The following is a 14,278-nucleotide window of genomic DNA, read 5'->3' on the forward strand; positions in this document are numbered from 1 at the left end:
GAGCACTATGGGACTTAACTGCTGAGGTCATCAGTCTCCTAGACTTAGAACTACTTAAACCTAGCTAACCTAAGGACATCACACACATCCATGCCCGAGGCAGGACCGTAGCGGTCGCGCGGTTCCAGACTGAAGCGCCTAGAACCGCTCGGCCACTACGGCCGGCAAATATTCTATCGTGTTGCTCTGCACTGAAGTCTGTGGTTCTCGGTTACAGTAGTCTCTGTATTTGTCTCATATTTACATACAACTCAGCTTCATTATAAACAGATTTTTTACTTTAAATTCATAAAGTTCACCGTGGAATTGAAGAGATTTTCTGCTGAAAAATGTCCACAATTAATTGTAAGGGAAGACATTTAATTTTTCATTAAATAATGTCGTAGCCTATAAATGAAATGTATTCTCTTCTATCGTGAATTAAGCAGTGTGGTTTCCGTTTGTTTATTTAAATAACTTTGATATATCTGTAGTAGTTTGATATTCAACACAACAGATTGTGTCTGTCAGACGCAAACGTCAAAAATAGACTGAAAATATTACTGAATAGGTTTCTCTCTGCTGTAGTACAGTGTGCTAAAGCTGTGTTTCAATTATTTTATTATGATGCCAGCCAAAATAATTACATAGCACGCCCAGAAAAATAAGGTAACAGAATTAAAAGAAAAATAAATACCTACAACGTAAGTAAACCGCAATGTTTTCATATTTTAGTTCATCTCCATATCACTTGAGGCGCTGCTGTCGGTCTGTGTTTCGCACTTTTAACACGGGAGTTGCGTTTCTCTTTTTTCTTGTTCTGTGGGTGATCAGACAGAATGTTTACGTACGTGTCACCTGTCAGAATCGTATGTAGACGTATCAGGGGTCCCACATCACTCCAACTGCACACGCCCCACACCATTACAAGTAGACTCGTCTGACCAGGCAACATGTATCCAGTCATCAACAGTCCAATGTCAGTCTTGACAGGTCCAAGCGAGGCGAAAAGCTCTGTGTCGTGCAGTCATCAATGGTACAGGACTGGACCTTCAGCTCCGAAAGCTCATGTCGATGATGTTTCGTTGAATGATTGACACGCTGACATTTGTTGATGGCCCAACAATGTAATCTGGAGCAATTTGCAGAAGGATTGCACTTATGTCACGCTGAACGATTCTCTTCAGTCGTCGTTTGTCCCGTTCTTGCAGGATCTTTTTCCGGCCCCAGCAATGTCGGATATTTCAAGTTTCATCGATTTCCTGATATTCACGGTGCACTCGTGAAATGGTCGTATGGGAAAATCCCCACTTTATCGCTACCTCAGAGATGCTGTGTCCCATCGCTCGGGCGCCGACTATAACACCAGGTTCAGAGTCACTTAAACCTTGATAAGCTGCCATTGTAACAGCAGTGACTGATCTTAACAACTGCGGCAGACACTTCTTGTGTCCGCAGCTCGTGGTCTAGTGTCTAGCGTTGCTGCCTCTGGATCACGTGGTCCCGGGTTGGATTCCCGGCCGGGTTGAGGAATTTCTCTGTTCGGGATTGGGTGTTTGTGTTGTCCTCATCATTTCATCATCAGCATCATTTGTGACAGTGACTAGATTGGTCTGTAAAAAAAAAATAAAAATGGACTGTGTAAAAATTGGGACTTTGTACAGGCGCTACTGACCGCACAGTTGAGTGCCCCACAAACCATACATCATCATCATCATCATCATCGCACTTGTTGTGTTACATAGGCGTTGCTGACCGCGGCGCTGTATTCTGCCTGTTCACATATCTCTGCGTTTGAATATGCATGCCTATACCACTTTCTTTAGCGCTTCAGTGTATTTTGTCCCTAATGGTGTAGCCGAATTAGACGTAATTCTCCTCCACTTCAACTACCTCCCACATAAATTATATTAAAAAAGGGCTATAGGCTCTGAAATTGAAAATGCTGAGGGTGATTACACAGATTTATTGTTGTTAAGACTTGTACAAGAGTGAAATATGACGAGTCAACGTGATAACACGTAATTAGAAAGAACATGAAAATTGCTACATTGCAGTTGACATAGTCGGGAATGAGTGGAATCCTACACCACTGTTCCCGATTCGAGTCTGGATAACGTAACCTGACTGTCATTCACTGAACTGACAGAGATCATACGTCGAGGTACGACTGCTGCTGTTTGCAGGGGCGAACGCGGTACACGGTGAGCAGTTCACTTCCAATATACCTGTCAAGCCGGAGCAGCGTAATGTCTATCGTGCACCGTTGGAAGTCTGCAGTGCGGTGAATGGGCGCCACAGCGATAACTCGATTGACGTACCCCAATCTCTGCTGCTCGTTGCCGGGGCCGGAACTGCGTCTTCAAATCGAACGCTTCTCGAGCCTAGGCTATTAGAAAATTTGCTCAGATTTACCTCACGGCAACAAACCAAAAATCGACCTGAGTTCTCTTGCACCTAATCCCATGTGTACGGTGGGCTTTGTGGCTGCCACACAATTCCAGCAGTCTGATTACGACTCCTCTCCGGTAGTCTAATCGCTATCCTCGTTCTCTCTTCACAACCTCAGAAACTCGAATCTTCGTCTTCTTCCCACAACTTCGAAAACGCAGATCCCTCTTGTCTGCTCTGTCCAGAAAGGTGTTCTGTGGAAGGTTGATGGAAAAAAGCATTTTCTGGGGTACCTGTTGAAACACGTATGTAACGCAGCAGCGATGGCGAGGCATTGTAGCATCTGTGACCAGAGAGTATGCGCTTGACCGCGCGAGTGTTGCGAGCGGTTCTCAGTCAGTAGTAGTCTTTGCGAGTTAGTTGTCGCTATGCAGAGTAGCAGTAGTAGTCGTTGCGAGTCTGTCAGTTCAGTCGTTGCGAGTCTGTAGCTCTGTCTAGTTGAGAGCAGTACTCAGTCTGTAGTCGTCATGCAGAGCGGTCGGTCAGTAGTAGCAGCCCAGTGCGGTTGTGTGATGTAGGCGGTCGGCAACAATGGTCAAGATGAGGAATAAGGTATACTGTTAATTAATATAATCATTAGATAATGAAAAATTTTATTTATTGTAATTATTCTCCAACAAGTCTCCCAATAATAATTTTTTTATTTCAAAAGCATTTTCTCAAAAATTTAATTTTTTATTGAACTCAAGATTTCGTTGCACTTCCCATTTCATTCCACTTCTTTTGAAGAAAAATTCCACTAAAATCACAAAAAAAAGACAATATTATTATTTGCAATGCAGTTCCTCCAAGCGGTGCGCAACAACAAGAGCAGATATGTGACATCCATTTATTCTGAGGTAAGACTTTAATTCTGATTGTTTTTACACAGGGCCAAAGACCGATATTTCGGTTTAATTGAATTTTCTTGTCACTGAATGGACTTTAATTTTTTGAAGGATTTATATTTGAGTCAGATTGCGAATTTCACATTTTTGTTGCCATTGTCAGTACATTTGATTGTGGGCAGGTTACGCATAGAGCAATGTCCATCAGCATTTCTAATTAGTATCGTTATTTTCTTTAAAATTTTTTGTGGGGAGGTTACACTTGGCTCCCATTTCTATTAAGTATTGCTATATTTTCTTTAAAAAAATTGCGGTGGGGAGGTTACACTTGGCGACACCCAGTCCAGGATCGTATTTCGTTGAGAGTCTTTTGAGCAACAGTTAGATATCTGCTCTTGTTTGCTTAGATATAATTAGGATTTAGCGCAACGCTTTTAATAATATTGTGACTTTCTCTCTACAGGTCAACGGCAATTTGTTGCTTTGTTGTATTTGTGTGTTGCTTTTGCATTGTGTTGATTTGTTTTGTGAAAAATTTTGACTATTGTAAAAATGCCGCGAAAGACTGTGAATAGTGTATCGCGAAGTATTGTGAATGAAATTACCGACTTAAACAACGTGACCGATAGTAATAGTGATACGCAACGTAATGATGACAATCCTGCGTTCACTAACAATCAGTGCATTCCAACCACTAATGATGAGTTTTACCTTAATGATGAACAAACGAACTCAATTGTCTCGTGTGTTAACTTGACGACAATTGATGACGCGGAACGGTCTATAGTAATGAGCGCTGCCGAGCTTAACACAGCCGATTTAGAAAATCCAAGTAATGTACAGACAAATTTGTCTAATGAAAATGAACAGGATACACAAAGTAGGACAGATTCATTTAATTCCGAAATAATGTCTGACAGTGTACATCCGACTGGTAATCCTTTTTGTAAGTTGCAAAATGACCAAATGGTCACACAAAGCGGGACAATTGCAAATACACCGTCAAATAGTACAGAGAATGGAGTAGATAATGTTACATTGGGTCAAATTATGGCAATATTGCTACAAAATAATGAGCAGATCAAACAACAGAGTGAAAATTTCAAACAACTTAGGGAAGATAATAAACAACAGAGTGAAAATTTCAAACAACTTAGGGAAGATAACAAACAAGATAACGAAAATCTCAAACAACAACTCAATGAACAGGTCAAACAACTTAGGGAAGATAACATACACTTAAATGAAAAACTTGACAATAATGACGAAAATTTCAAACAACTTAGTGAACAAATTACAGCCGTTGCCGCGCAGTGCCATGACACTAAGGAACAGTTGCGCGTGGAAATTGAGGCTTGTTCACAAAAAAATAGCGAAGAAATAAAGTCGGTTGCGCAAGAATTAAGGGAAATGCAAACAGCCGCGACAGATACACTCAGAGACGAAATTAGCGGAGTCGCCAAACAGTGCTCTGAAAAAGCTACACAATTACGGGACGAGTTTAGAGCAATGACGGTAGAACTTTCGCGCACTATGGACGCAAAGATAGACGCGAAATTCGAACAGCAGTACACTCAGATTAACGAGCGCTTTAGTCAGCACATACAGAACAGTAATACGCGTTTCCGCAGATTTATTCAAGATCAAAACAAAGTAAAACGACAAGTCATGGAAACAATCACTGCACAGAGACAGGAGGACAAACGTAAAATATTCGCGAAAGCGAAGACGTATGTAGACAATAATATTACTACAGTGTCCGACAAAATTAATACCATAGAACAATTGAACGCGGAATTACGGGATGAAATTTCTGACCTTAAATCAAAAACAGATACACACACAGTAAATATTCAAACAGTGACAGATAGATTCGAACAACTAGATCTAACACAGGATTGCGATGTCATCAAAGCTGATGTTAAAAAACTGAGCGAAACTACGCGCAAGTTGCAAAAACAGATTAATGCGTCTGATTCTAAAACCGATGATCAGGTTAAAATACTGACTGAAAAATGTGATGAATTGGCCAGTCGTATTGATGTTATCGAAAATACTAATGACAATAAATCAGACGATACTGCACCGGTTTCATTTATCCAAACGCCTGAATTTCAAAATTTACAGCAGACAGTTAATGAAATCGATTCATCTAACAACACGTTACGTCGGAAGTTATCAAATTCACAACAAGAAGTAACAGAAATGAAAAACACTTCTGATAATAATACGTCACAGAATCCGCTACTTTGCGAACATTTGTCAGAGTCACGCAGCGCGTATAATGTGAGCAATTTACAGCAACTACGCGACTTAAGATCCGAAAAGCCACGCGACTTGAAATCTGAAAAGCTACGCAACTTGAAATCCGAAATGACACAGACGAACAGATTCACACACAAACCCGAACGTGTTTTCAAATTCAATGACGAGAACGTAGATTACGAGCAATTTTTATCCGCCAGAAAATGTAAAGAGTTTAATAATGGCAGAACACAGATACACGATTTGCACTGTATACGACAATTTATTTTTGTACCTTCACCGCTATTACCTGTAACGGAGAAACTAGCTTTGAACCTGAGGCGACAATTTGCTATGGTATTTTCATCAGCATTACCTATTATGCAGAAACTGGAATTAACATGGATACAACTATTTACTTTTGGAATTTTACCGCTATTGCTTGCAACACAAAAGCTAAAATTTATTTGCAGTGCGTAATTGACCTCAGGGGATTCATTACGCTTTAATGAATATGTGCCGTAGCGAGCATAGGGCCCCGAGCTGTAGTAGTGCTATTTCATCTTTAGTTTTCTGCACTGCTGCCTTCTCTTCTACTATCCTTTATATCTATCCAAACTGCTCTTTAACTATTGCTCTACCTAGCATTAAGAAACAAGTAACGAAAACCGGATATGAGAAATATTTTACCGAATGTGACAATTTTCAGTAGGCACTCCCGTAATGACAATTACCGCCGTAATTTTTAATAACAGATAAAATCGTAATCATCAGTATGTGTAAAATTAACAGCAAATGCATTTTTTTGGGTAACAATAGACGTTTTCCACCACAACAGCATGAAAGCCAACCGCTTAGCATACCTAACCAACAATGAAGTCTACAAGGTCAACCAGGCTTTAATGTTTCGCCGCGTGCACGTATAGTCCCCGCTCCAACAAATAGTAACGCATGGCAGCAAAGAAATGACTACGTACAGACAACACACTATTTCAATTCCTATCGCAATGCAACGTATAGAAATGACTATCATGACCAACGTAAAAATGATGAGCACAATTTTCAGCGTAGATTTAATAACAGTCGATCTTTTCAGCAGTAAGAACATCAGCAACAACACATTATCATGAATGATCCAGACAATAGGTGTCATCGATAGCGTAATACGTCAGTAAGAAATAAAAGAACAGTTCATATAGTGGATATGCCACAACATTCTCCCGTAAATAATAACACGTACGATAGATTTTAACCAGATACAGCACAGATTGCATATTACAGAAACGCAAACATTACTTTTGACACGCAGAATTTTGTTCACGAGAATGTTATTTGAAACATGCTTTGTTGAATGCACCACTATTATCGCACCCAGATCTTACTAGAAATTTTTCCATTGCCACCGACAGTTCCAACACCGCTTTAGGCGTACACATTTTCCAGGAAATAGAAGAAGATGGTTCAATAGTAATTAAAAACATCGCATTTGCAAGTCGCATTTTGTCACCTGCTGAACGAAATTATTCGGTCACAGAACTTGAAACATTATGTGTTGTATGGGCTTTCACGAGATTTAGGCACTTTCTTTACGGCAGACATACCACCGTCTACACAGACCATAGAGCGATACAATTTTTACTTTCAGCTAAATTCACTCACGACAGGTTAAGCAGATGGAAACTATATTTACAGGAATTTAATTTTACAATAGTTCACATTCCCGGTACGCAAAATGTTATAGCAGACGCACTATCGCGTTCTCTCAGTAACAATCAGCAAGACGTAGCAACCAACTTCTGCAAAGCAAATTTCAGTGTCATGTACATTCAGCAGGTTGCATTTGAAAATTTTATTTCATCGTCATTACAGGACATAGCACAAGAACAAAATAAGGACAATGTGTGGAAAGAAATTAAACACCTTTGGCAAGATAGGAAAAATGTTACGATTAGGAACCACTACACTGTACGCAATGACATTCTGTTTCGCCGCTCTCATCCTGACAGCAACATTTGGTTATTATGCATTCCTGACGAACTGGTTAACAAACTAATTTGGTACACTCATTTAAGTTACGCACATTACGGAGCACGAAAATGTTTTCTTATACTGAGACAGAACTGTTATTTTACCAACATGGAAAAACGTATACGACGAGTTTTAGCGTCTTGTAAAATTTGCCAGAAAGCTAAATCAGACACCACTTCACATATTCCTCCTTTATATCCCATTATACCTGTGAAATTAAGACACATGGCCGCAGTAGATATTTTTGGTCCGATTCCGAGAACTAACAGAGGTTTTTGCTACATTTTTGTCGCTGTTGAGCTCACTTCAAAATTTGTTACTTTCACTCCGTTACGCAAAGCTACTGCTAAAACTGTTTCGAAAGCATTTGTAAAACATTTTCTATTTCATGTAGGGCATGTAATGAAAGTAATTTCTGATAATGGATCTCAATTTCGTAGTAGTGTATGGACACGCATGTTACGAGCTAGAAACATTTCTCCGATCTATATATCCAAGTACCACGCTTCTTCGAACCCTTGTGAAAGATTAATGAAGGAAATTGGTAAGCTGTGCAGAATATACTGCCACAAAAGACATATTGATTGGGATACACACATACTCTCATTCCAAGATGTAATTAATTCCATTCCAAATGAATCCACTATGCTATCTCCGACTGTTATACTGAAAAACGTTGAACCACCGAACAAAATTAAAGAATTAATAGAATTCCCCAAAAAATCGTCGCCTACGACACCACGAAATAATTGACATTGCGCTGAACAACATCAAACGTGCCGCAGAGCGCCGGAGAAGACAGCAAAAACAGGTTTGTACACGCCGCGACTTTCACGTTGGACAGAAGATATTAGTACGTACACACTATTTATCCAGCAAATTAAAAGGTAAGTGCAGTAAATTTGAACTTCTATACGCAGGTCCGTATCGGATTCGCAGCATCCCTCACCCCAATGTTGTACACGTCGAAACTTTGAGAACCAGAAAATCGAAAGGCAATCACCATATCTCAAACATTAAACCGTTTATTGAGTGAAACCACTGTATGATTCAACACACTATGATGCCATTTACTAATGCAATTAATTCACCTGACTAATTATTGATGATTATCGTATTTTTTCTTGGCAAGTGCCCGGCAAGGTAAGGTTAGCAGGTCGCTCTTCTTGTCGTTACACATCAGACCGTGCATATTTTTCCAGATGAATTTACACATTTACGACTATTTCTGCAATTATATTTATGTGACTACTTATTGATGATTATCGTATTTTTTTTCTTGGCAAGTGCCCGGCAAGGTAAGGTTAGCAGGTCGCTTTTCTTGTCGTTACACATCAGACCATGCATATTTTTCCAGATGAATTTACACATTTACGACTATTTCTGCAATTATATTTATGTGACTACTTATTGATGATTATCGTATTTTTTTTCTTGGCAAGTGCCCGGCAAGGTAAGGTTAGCAGGTCGCTTTTCTTGTCGTTACACATCAGACCGTGCACATTTTCCATTTTTTTGTGTATATGACTGTACTCCAGTTTTGTTTGTATGCACTATGAAATAGTTAAGATATAACACACACCAGTCGACTTTGACATTTTTTTTTTGCCTTATGACATCTCAACATCGTGACTGTTTCACATTTTTTTTTTTTGCTACTGCATTGTATTATTCTGTGTACATTTTTTCGCATCCGAACACTGTCAATGTCTTGGACATATTACGTTTTCTGTCATGTTATGCTGTATGGTTAATTGTGTCACCATAAACCAGTCATTATTTAGTGGGTATAGGATTTAAATGCAAGACATTAATCTTTGTTCATCAATTTCAGAAAGGAATGATGATTCTAAGAAATAAATTTAACATAAATGGGAATTTCACCTACGGAATAAACGAAAGGAGATGCAATAACTTTATGAGGAAGAGTAAAGGGATCAGGATTAACAAGCATTAACAAGACTATACTATACTCATCACAGAATAGCAGTCTTAACTAATTTTTTCTTTCAGAATACAAGGTGATTGATGCAGGCTGTCAGAGAGAACTACACATCTTAGTTTTAGTGATGAAATATGCTAGAGATAAGGAATAGTTATGTAATGAGTAATGAAGTGATTTTTTGCAGATGATAGTGAATACTGATGAATAATGATGAAGGAAATGGTATTATGAATAATGAAGTTTTTCTTTACAGGTGATGATAATGGTGAAGTTATGATAATATGGATAATGAAGTGATGGATAATGAAGTTTTTTCTTTACAGATGAGGATAATGTTGAAGTAATGTATTTATGCTACGTAGTTATTTAAGTATTTGTTGCAGTTTGCTTTGACAGCAGGTGTTACATTGCATAGTAGGATGACGGAAAGTTTTGGAAAGGACAGCTATGGAACACATTTTATACACATTTCACTACTTGTTAATTCGAAGTTCACTACTTTTCAGCATAGTGTGCGTTTCTTCTTTCAGGTCAATAATCCATTTTGTATTTTTTCCAGGAGAAGTTTTTCATGACACTTACTAAACCTGTTACTTATTATACCTGTTCTAGTACTTGCATTTTTATATTTTTTACCCATTTGTGTTTATCATTTATAAATGTGATCACATGTACTGCCTTGTTACATAATCTTGCTACAGCTGACACATGACGAATGACGTTACCTATCCTCATTTGCAGCAATAGGTCAAAAGCAAAAAGTATTATGCCTCAGCAATTAATTATCGATCCCAACGCAATGCATTGCTACCAAAAAAATGTATTACCAGTCCCACATAATGTCACTAGTTTATGATAATTCTGAATAATACTGATCAACTCTGAATAGCATGTCACTCGAGTAATGACCTCTTAATGAGACTATATTCAAAATAATGCTTTGTCACTAGCTAATAACTGCCACTGTTTATTGTAATGCCTGTGATTACTAATGATTTGACTGTAATTAACTGATTTTTAATAATGACTTTGTAATGATCTGAATAATACTGAATGATGATTTTATTCAATACTTGCTGGCCACTGAGTGCCAATAATTAATGTCACTCCACGAATTGTTATTAATTATGCCATTGATTAGCTCTTGTTTCCAATGTTGATACTTTGTAATTTGAAATGAATGTGACGGTTTAATAATGCTTTGTAATTAATTAAGGCTAATAATTCTTAATATATTGAAATGACAAATGATCAATTAATTAACTGTAATTATACAAATGATTAATTAACTGTAATTAGACAAATGATTAATTAACGACAAATGATTAATTAACTGTAATTATACAAATGATTAATTAACTGTAATTAGACAAATGATTAATTAAAAACAAATGATTAATTAACTGTAATTAGGAGAAGGTTAATGATTCTTGATTATACTCTGTAACTGAAAAGAATGCGATTATTTCATAATGCTTTGTAACCAGGAAAAGAAGGCTACTGATTCTATGTAAAACAATTAATGAACATTTTTCTGTAATACTACATACTTGGTACAGAAATGTTCAATAACTGGGCTATGAATGCCACGAACTATCAATGAAGACTGTAATTGTCAATATTATGTGACTTGATGTCCTTCACCTCATAAGCTGACTACCCTGAATTACTGCAATGTCCATTTGTCCTGTTTATCCCAGTGATCATGCAGCACTATATTTGGTTTTGCACTAATTCTACGTTGGTGTGCCTTGTAAGAGTGTGGTGTTGACACGACATGCTGTCCACCACCATGAGCGATGAAGACATTATTATGGTCCCACTGTTTGGTGTACCTAATGTACTGCCAAAATGAAAACATGGAACATTACTACGACAGTTCAGTGTCTTGGCTACACTGATAAATTCTGATGGGGAAAGAACTTCAAGTTGTGTCACTTGGTGTTGTACTACTGTGGAAAGATATGGACTTTCAGAGCAGCTGTGTGCAATCTAAAGTGCTACAACCATGATGCAATCCTTCCCTTTCCTATCCTGATTCTTGTCACATAAAGAAAAAATTTTTTTTGGTAACATCATTTATGTTCATAGGTTATACATTTTTCGATTCGCTAAACTCCAGTGTGAGTACACTTATGTCACTGGTCGACATGATGTTTGCCATTATGTTTATTTGTTGTGAAAATACTAAAGACATTTTTCAGTGCATGTGCACTTTGGACATGAATTTTTTTTTGCCATTATGTTTATTTGTTGTGAAAATGCTAAAGACATTTTTCAGTGCATGTACACTTGTCAACATAATATTTTTTGCCAGTCTGTTTATTTGTTCTGAATATGCTAAAGAATTTTTTCAGTGCCTGTGCACTTTATCTGTCAAAAAGTTTGTATATACTTTTTTCTGATTTGCTACTATGTTTTGTACTCACATTTTGTCTTTGTCTGATATATTTTGTACTTAGTGCGTGTGCACAACATTTACTTTATGTACTACATCTAATTATTCTTGCCAGTCTGTTTATTTGTTCTGAATATGCTAAAGAATTTTTTCAGTGCCTGTGCACTTTGTTATCTGTCAAATAATTTGTATATACTTTTCTGATTTGCTACTATGTTTTGTACTCACATTTTGTCTTTGTCTGATATATTTTGTACTTAGTGCGTGTGCACAACATTTACTTTATGTACTACATCTAATTATTCTTGCCAGTCTGTTTATTTGTTCTGAATATGCTAAAGAATTTTTTCAGTGCCTGTGCACTTTATCTGTCAAAAAGTTTGTATATACTTTTTTCTGATTTGCTACTATGTTTAGTATTCACATTTTGTCCTTGTCTGATATATTTTGTACTTAGTGCGTGTGCACAACATTTAAATATTCTGTAAGTTGTAGGATTTTGTTAATTAAAGAAAAATTTTGCCGCGCTTGGCAAGTCCAAATGACTCACCATCGCTGCCAAATTTTTGCCCCCCGAGTGGAGGGTTATGAAACACGTATGTAACGCAGCAGCGATGGCGAGGCATTGTAGCATCTGTGACCAGAGAGTATGCGCTTGACCGCGCGAGTGTTGCGAGCGGTTCTCAGTCAGTAGTAGTCTTTGCGAGTTAGTTGTCGCTATGCAGAGTAGCAGTAGTAGTCGTTGCGAGTCTGTCAGTTCAGTCGTTGCGAGTCTGTAGCTCTGTCTAGTTGAGAGCAGTACTCAGTCTGTAGTCGTCATGCAGAGCGGTCGGTCAGTAGTAGCAGCCCAGTGCGGTTGTGTGATGTAGGCGGTCGGCAACAATGGTCAAGATGAGGAATAAGGTATACTGTTAATTAATATAATCATTAGATAATGAAAAATTTTATTTATTGTAATTATTCTCCAACAAGTCTCCCAATAATAATTTTTTTATTTCAAAAGCATTTTCTCAAAAATTTAATTTTTTATTGAACTCAAGATTTCGTTGCACTTCCCATTTCATTCCACTTCTTTTGAAGAAAAATTCCACTAAAATCACAAAAAAAAGACAATATTATTATTTGCAATGCAGTTCCTCCAAGCGGTGCGCAACAACAAGAGCAGATATGTGACATCCATTTATTCTGAGGTAAGACTTTAATTCTGATTGTTTTTACACAGGGCCAAAGACCGATATTTCGGTTTAATTGAATTTTCTTGTCACTGAATGGACTTTAATTTTTTGAAGGATTTATATTTGAGTCAGATTGCGAATTTCACATTTTTGTTGCCATTGTCAGTACATTTGATTGTGGGCAGGTTACGCATAGAGCAATGTCCATCAGCATTTCTAATTAGTATCGTTATTTTCTTTAAAATTTTTTGTGGGGAGGTTACACTTGGCTCCCATTTCTATTAAGTATTGCTATATTTTCTTTAAAAAAATTGCGGTGGGGAGGTTACACTGTGACAGCTGTGGCATTGCTGGGGTCCGTATACCACCGGTCTACCCGCAGGGGGAAGCCGTGACCGAGACTCTTCGCCCTTCGCCCAGCATTCCTGAGCTTAGCCCTTCGCAAGGTGGCTATTTCGCTATCTACGTCGCCACCAGCCACTGAACCTAATACCAACCTTGGGTGGCCTTGAGGAAAACACTTTCCAGCATAACCACAGCTCCTTCACCTCGAAATAAAGCATGCAAAACTACATTGCAAACAACAGCAGGCCTAATAACTGTCAATCCTACAGTGGTCATTGAATTGGCCACTGTTACTAGCCGCCTTTCATGACTGTGAAAGGTAGCTAGCCCTGTCGGGTCATCTAGTTGATCTCAGTTATGGTCAGTACGTAGATTAGGGCACTCGTGTCGCATTAAGGAGGCACAGTGACCAATTCAATCGTGGTAGAGATGGCTCTGGTATGAGACGCACTGTGGATCAGCTGATCAACAGAAGTCCGATCGGAGCTGTTCACATAGCGTAACCCACACGCTAGCTTCCGAGCAAGGAAGGCGAGCACGACGTTGACCGAATCCGCCCAGCTGATTAACGGCCGTGGCTGGTGCACTGGTCACCCTCGTGGTTTTTTGGCGGTTTTCCACACTCCGTTAAGCAAATGCTGAGCTGCTCCTCACTGTCGCCTTCGAAAAATAACACATGAACAGTTAAGTAATGATCACACACAGGGCGAAGTTTAACACTGAATTGCATCCTGTACATTCAATTTTTACGTGAGAGGAGCGTTAAAAATTGACCTCTGTTGTGGTAAATGCTACATGTGTATCGATGGGAAAGATGTTACATTGGATTCAATAAAACAAAAACCAAACATGGCAACTTCTACCAAAAGCTAAAGCTGAAGTTTAT

The sequence above is a fragment of the Schistocerca serialis genome, chromosome 6 (assembly GCF_023864345.2).
Source record: "Schistocerca serialis cubense isolate TAMUIC-IGC-003099 chromosome 6, iqSchSeri2.2, whole genome shotgun sequence".
Classification (NCBI taxonomy): domain Eukaryota; kingdom Metazoa; phylum Arthropoda; class Insecta; order Orthoptera; family Acrididae; genus Schistocerca; species Schistocerca serialis.